Raw genomic sequence first — 7,116 nt, forward strand, 5'->3', positions numbered from 1 at the left:
TAACCCAGGCATGTGCCCTGTCCAGGAATTGAACCCGTGACTCCAGGTTCATAGGTCGACGCTCAACCACTGAGCCAGGCCGGCGGGGAAGGACAGGAGATTCTGACGCAATTTTGAGAACCACTGGCCCAAGGACCACGGGTCGTACCACAGGCAATGAGGTCGGGACCACGTGTTCTGTGAGCTCTCTCAGAACCCGGCCTCCGCAGAGGCACTGATCTGAGGGGAGGAGGGCTGCCGAGAGACCCACCCCTGCACACCAGGCCTTGCTCCCGTCCCGGGAAGCCCGCTGAGGTGGTATAATTCGCCCCGCCTGACAGGTGAGGCAGCTGAGACACAGGTTCACTAACTCGCGCAGCTCAGAGGAGCAGCGTCCAGAGCCAGGCCCACAACGTGGACTCCAGGTACCGCTGCCTGCCTGCTGCCAGCTCGGACCACGGGCACTGCAGGCCGGGGTGAGCTCCCCGGGCACCCAGCTCGGATCACGGGCACTGCAGGCCGGGGTGAGGCTCCCCGGACCCAGCTTGGATCACGGGCACTGAAGGCCGGGTGAGCTCCCGGACCCAGCTCGGATCACGGGCACTGCAGGCCGGGGTGAGCTCCCCGGGACCCAGCTCGGATCACGGGCACTGAAGGCCGGGTGAGCTCCCCGGGCACCCAGCTCGGACCACGGGCACTGCAGGCCGGGGTGAGCTCCCGGACCCAGCTCGGATCACGGGCACTGCAGGCCGGGGTGAGCTCCCGGACCCAGCTCGGATCACGGGCACTGCAGGCCGTGTGAGCTCCCCGGGCACCCAGCTCGGACCACGGGCACTGCAGGCCGTGTGAGCTCCCCGGGCACCCAGCTCGGACCACGGGCACTGCAGGCCGGGGTGAGCTCCCTGGAACCCACCTCGGATCACGGGCACTGCAGGCCGTGTGAGCTCCCCGGGCACCCAGCTCGGACCACGGGCACTGCAGGCCGGGGTGAGCTCCCGGACCCAGCTCGGATCACGGGCACTGAAGGCCGGGGTGAGCTCCCGGACCCAGCTCGGATCACGGGCACTGCAGGCCGTGTGAGCTCCCCGGGCACCCAGCTCGGACCACGGGCACTGCAGGCCGGGGTGAGCTCCCCGGGACCCAGCTCGGACCACGGGCACTGCAGGCCGGGGTGAGCTCCCGGACCCAGCTCGGATCACGGGCACTGCAGGCCGTGTGAGCTCCCCGGGCACCCAGCTCGGACCACGGGCACTGCAGGCCGGGGTGAGCTCCCCGGACCCAGCTCGGACCACGGGCACTGCAGGCCGTGTGAGCTCCCCGGGCACCCAGCTCGGATCACGGGCACTGCAGGCCGGGGTGAGCTCCCTGGAACCCAGCTCGGACCACGGGCACTGCAGGCCGGGGTGACCTCCCTGGACCCAGCTCGGATCACGGGCACTGCAGGCCGGGGTGAGCTCCCCGGACCCAGCTCGGACCACGGGCACTGCAGGCCGGGGTGACCTCCCTGGACCCAGCTCGGATCACGGGCACTGCAGGCCGGGGTGACCTCCCTGGACCCAGCTCGGATCACGGGCACTGCAGGCCGGGGTGACCTCCCTGGACCCAGCTCGGATCACGGGCACTGCAGGCCGGGGTGAGCTCCCCGGGACCCAGCTCGGACCACGGGCACTGCAGGCCGGGGTGAGCTCCCCGGACCCAGCTCGGACCACGGGCACTGCAGGCCGGGGTGAGCTCCCGGACCCAGCTCGGACCACGGGCACTGAAGGCCGGGGTGAGCTCCCCGGACCCAGCTCGGACCACGGGCACTGCAGGCCGGGGTGAGCTCCCCGGACCGAGCTCGGACCACGGGCACTGAAGGCCGGGGTGAGCTCCCGGACCCAGCTCGGACCACGGGCACTGCAGGCCGGGGTGAGCTCCCCGGACCGAGCTCGGACCACGGGCACTGAAGGCCGGGGTGAGCTCCCGGACCCAGCTCGGACCACGGGCACTGCAGGCCGGGGTGACCTCCCTGGAACCCAGCTCGGACCACGGGCACTGCAGGCCGGGGTGAGCTCCCGGACCCAGCTCGGACCACGGGCACTGCAGGCCGGGGTGAGCTCCCGGGCACCCAGCTCGGATCACGGGCACTGCAGGCCGGGGTGAGCTCCCCGGGACCCAGCTCGGATCATGGGCACTGCAGGCCGGGGTGAGCTCCCCGGGACCCAGCTCGGACCACGGGCACTGCAGGCCGGGGTGAGCTCCCCGGGACCCAGCTCGGACCACGGGCACTGCAGGCCGGGGTGAGCTCCCGGGCACCCAGCTCGGATCACGGGCACTGCAGGCCGAGGTGAGCTCCCCGGGGACTGGAGCTCCCGACCCCCAGAGCCGAAGCTGGCGCCAGGGGCTGGAGGAAGGAGAGCCGAAGCTGAGCGGTGCCCCTGGGCGCCCAGAGACACAGCCAGGCTTTACCCACAACATGCCGTCACCCCCAGCCTGCAGGCGGACAGAGCGCCCCGAGGGGAAGTTCAACCACCCACGTCAAGCATGTCAAACCCGTGGCCGCCGGCCGTGAGTTTGACATGCTTGACCCACGTGAACACTGCAAGGCCCTAGGGCAGGGGTCCTCAAACTTTTAAAACAGGGGCCAGTTCACTGACCCTCAGACTGCTGGAGGGCCGGACTAGAGTTTAAAAAAAACTATGAACAAATTCCTATGTACACTGCACATTATCTTATTTTGAAGTAAAAAAACAAAACGGCAAAACACCCGCATGTGGCCCGCGGGCCGTAGTTTGAGGACGCCTGTCCTAGGGGCTTAATCACAAGGAACGACAAGAGCCTGTAATTATTGGAATCAAGAGTCTAGGTCAGTGGTCGGCAAACTGCGGCTCGAGAGCCACATGCGGCTCACGAGCCGCGGTTTGCCGCTCTGTTGACTAATGAGTTTGCCGACCACTGGTCTAGGCACTCTCTGGAAAACGAGAACCCCAAGGCGGGCACCATGAGTCCTGAGAGGTAAATATGGAAGAGCTCGCCCGGCCAGCGCGGCTCCGTGGTTGAGCATCGACCTATGAACCAGGAGGTCAGAGTTCGATTCCCGGTCAAGGGCACAGGCCTGGGTTTCGGGCTTGATCCCCAGCAGGGGGCGTGCAGGAGGCAGCCGCTCAGTGATTCTCTCTCATCACTGATGTTTCTATCTCTCTCTCCCTCCCTTCCTCTCTGAAATCAATAAAAATATATTTTGAAAAAGATTTAAAAACCTGAAAGAGCTTGATCGTGTGGGTTAGACCTGCAGATGCCCAGTGTCATCATCGTCATCGTCTCTGCTGGCACACGCCGAGGGCACAGCACGGGACCCCAAAGGGCCACGCCGTCACGTCTGCACGCGTGTGGAAACATGCGGACGCTGCTCTTCCTGGACCACGGTTGTTAGACTTTGTCTTTTTTTAAAAAAGGCACCATTAGAGGAAGTGAAGCGACAGTGGCCTCTGGTGGACATGAGCGGAAGTCACAGCCGCTCTGGAACCTGCTGGCCGGGCCTCAGGGGCACAGGAAGGAGGGGAAAGTGTGCGTTTGTTCTCTCACCTAAAATGCCCCCTGACTGTGACCTGCCAGTTCCACCCCTCACCCCCGTCCCTTTATCAGAGGGCAGGCCTCTCCCAAACCCAGAATCCCCTAATCGGGCACCGAGCACCTCCGGGCCCCAGGGTGGATGTGAAACCTTCTCCACGGGACAAGCTGCGAACAATGCCCAGCCGCAGGGAGGCGGGCCCCATGGGGACGCAGCGGCGCCTCTTCCGCTCCCGCAGCACAGCTCCTGGAGGGGCAGATGGCTCTTCGGGGGCCCTGGGCAGCGTACTGGGCCTGCTCAGCCTCTTCAGAGGTTACAGCCCTGCCCTCGCCAATTGGGCTCCGTGGGAAGAGCGTCGGCCCGAGGACTGCAGGGTCCAGGGTTCGATTCCGGTCAAGAGCAGGTGCCTCGGTGGCAGGCTTGATTCCCAGCCCGGTTGGGGTCCATGCAGGAGGCCACCCATCGACGCATCTCGCTCACATCAATGTTTCTCCCTCTGTGTCGCTCCCCTTCCGCTCCCTCTAAAAATCAACGGAAAAGTATCCTCGGGTGGGGATCAGCAACAGCAAAGAGGCCACGGGGCCACGGGACCCCGAGGCAGGCCGCCGTTCCCACGCCTGTGCTTTGGCAGCGGCGGTCCCGCCAGCCTCAGGGCTCCCTCCTTCGCCCCGGGGCATTCAGTTCTTTAAAAGGCTCCTCAGAACCGCCTGTGCACAGAGCTGGGCCCCAAGACGCCACAGGGGCAGAATCAGCAACCTTCGAGGTCCCATCCCGTCCCCGAGACGCCCTGGCCTGCTTCCCTGGGCAGTGCCCCCCACATCGAGGGCACGTGACACCCCCTCTCCCCGTGAGAGGGTGGGGGAACGACCGCCCTGCTGACCACACAGACGACTGGTCCGGAACCTGGACCGACCCCGGCAAATGGCAACAGGAACTGAGTGACTGAGAGTGAGGCTGGAGTGGAGGGGGCGGGACAAACCCTCCGGAGGCACCGCTGCCGTCTAAGAGGGCTTCCCCGTCTAAGAGGGCCACCCCCCCCCTTCTAAGAGGGGCCTCCCCCCCCCCCCGTCTAAGAGGGGCCTCCCCGTCTAAAGGGGCCTCCCCGTCTAAAGGGGGCCTCACCGTCTAAAAGGGTCCCCCCCCCCTCCCCCGTAGGTGCAGGGCAGGCAGTGAAGGCGGCAGAGTGGGGCAGGGCGCAGGCTTAGCTGTGAAAAGCTCTGACGCACCTGATGTTATCCTTCCCCTCGAAGACGCCCCGGTCTGTTCCGCAGGCAGCGTGTCCGTGTGCGCGTGGAAAGGAGAAACGAAACGACGCCAAAAAAGCGAACCTTTTAATAAAAACGGCTCATAAAAATCCCAGTAAATTCCAAAGAGGAAGGCCTGTGTCAGTGCATTTATAAAACAGCGTTTGGTCCTTTTACAAAGCTCCCCGCAGTAAACACACCTTATTACAGTCAGACCGGAACGGCCGCCAGCGCGAAGCCTATTGCACGTCAGAGAGGCGCCCGTTTCCAGGGGCTCCCAGCTCCCACTCTTTCCAAAAGCCAGATGTACGCTTCTTGGGCGTAATAAATAAAAGTGCGGCGTGTGTTTCGCTACTTAAAACGACAACGACTTCTCTGCCTGAGGAGGGGGAGGGGGCGGAGGTTCCACAGGAGCTGAACCAGCCTCGCAGCCGTTCAGGGGAGGGGAGCCCTGAGCCTTCCCACCGGGCACCGCCCGCGCCCACTTCCACAGCAGCCCTGCCTGCGGGAGGCCGGCGGCCGATGCGGGATGGGAGAGGGAAGACGACGGTTTCAGACAGGCGCCATCAGCACTCGAGGGGACGCACCTGCCGGGAGCCCGCGTCAGAGAAAGCGCCGGAGCGCCCGGAGGGAAGGAAGGTCGGAAGGTCGGATGCGAGCCTCGATCAACCAGTAAACTGAGCGGAGGCGAGTGCTGGGGCAGAGGGGGCATCAGGCTCCGGCCCCCGAAGGCACACCTGCCCCTGCCCCGCAGGCCGGGCCTGCCCCTGGCCACCTGCGGCCCAGCCGTGCGCGCACAGAAGCGTGGGAGCTCCCAACCGCGGCCCAGGCGACCGCGCAGGCCCGGCGGCAGACAGGCGCTGGGCGACCTGCAGGGAGAGGTGACAAGCCGGCCTCTCAGAGGCAGCACCGCTGGCTGGCAGCACTTCCTGTCACCTCTCATTCCAGGAAGTGGGGTTCCCGTCACATCCTCTACCGCGGCAAGGCCGCCCTGAGCCAGGCGGAACCGGAGGCCGCCTTCCCGAAGGTTCTCCGGAACCCTGCTCCTCACGCCCACCAAAGCATCACGTGGACAGCGAGCGGGCAGGGCACAGCTGTCCCCGGGGTGACGGCCGAGCCAGGGCGTTTGGGGCAAAGCCAGGGAGGGCACCTCCGGCATCGCCCGCTCAGCCTCCTGCCCGCACGGCCCTCAGAACAGCCCGGACCTGCAGGTGCGCCCTGGCTCCAGGGGCAGCCCGCGGACCACTGGCCCGGCCCCCCCGGCCCCCGGCCCCCGGCCACCCGGCACTCAGCTGGGACCGCTGTGCCGTAACCGCCCACCCAGGACCAGCCGGGGCCCGGACACCAGAGGGTGCGAGACGCACTACAGGTAAGGTGACCAGATCGTCCCGCTTTTTAACAATCTGTCCCGCGTCCCACGGCGTTTTAAAAAAAGTCCCTATTTTTGGAAAGAATCAAAATAGGGACTTTTTAAAAAACGCTGTGGGACACGGGACAAATTGTTAAAAATCAGGACTGTCCCGCCAAAAGCGGGACGATCTAGTCACCTTAACTACAGGACACGTCTCGGGTCCCTGGAGGCCCTGGCCCTCTGTGGCACTGGGGCGGGGCCCCCTTGCCTGGTGTGAGGAGGAAGGCAGGCCCAGTTGCAGGCTGTCCCCGAGCCGGGAGGGAAGCCAGGGCGGCAACGAGAGAGAAAACACACGGACGCTCGGGGACCCGCTTTCTTGCCTAATGTGATCCATCGTCCCAAATGGGTGCTGAGGAGTCAGCTCGACTTATCCCGGGAGAAGGCGCAGGGGGGAGGCGCAGGGGGGAGGCGTAGCGGGGAGGCGCAGGGGGGAGGCGCAGGGGGGAGGTGTAGAGGGAAGGCGCAGAGGGGAGGTGTAGCGGGGAGGCGTAGGAGGAGGCGCAGGGGAGGTGTAGCGGGGAGGCGTAGGGGGGAGGTGTAGCGGGGAGGTGTAGGGGGGAGGCGTAGGGGGGAGGTGTAGGGGGGAGGTGTAGGGGGGAGGCGTAGTGGGGAGGCGTAGGGGGGAGGCGCAGGGGGGAGGTGTAGGGGGGAGGCGCAGGGGGGAGGCGTAGTGGGGAGGCGCAGGGGGGAGGAACTGGGGGGAGGCGCAGGGGGGAGGCATAGGGGGGAGGCGCAGGGGGGAGGCGCAGGGGGGAGGCGCAGGGGGGAGGCGCAGGGGGGGAGGCGCAGGGGGAAGGACCCGCTCGGCCTGCCTGTGCATCTAACACGGGACATTGGGGTTCTCCGAGTCCATGGAACATTTAAAATCTGTACGACCCCCCAAGACAACTCTCTCCAGCAGCGGAGACCAGGCCGACAGAAGCTTCTGACCG

The sequence above is a fragment of the Eptesicus fuscus genome, chromosome 18, assembly GCF_027574615.1.
Source record: "Eptesicus fuscus isolate TK198812 chromosome 18, DD_ASM_mEF_20220401, whole genome shotgun sequence".
Classification (NCBI taxonomy): Eukaryota; Metazoa; Chordata; class Mammalia; order Chiroptera; family Vespertilionidae; genus Eptesicus; species Eptesicus fuscus.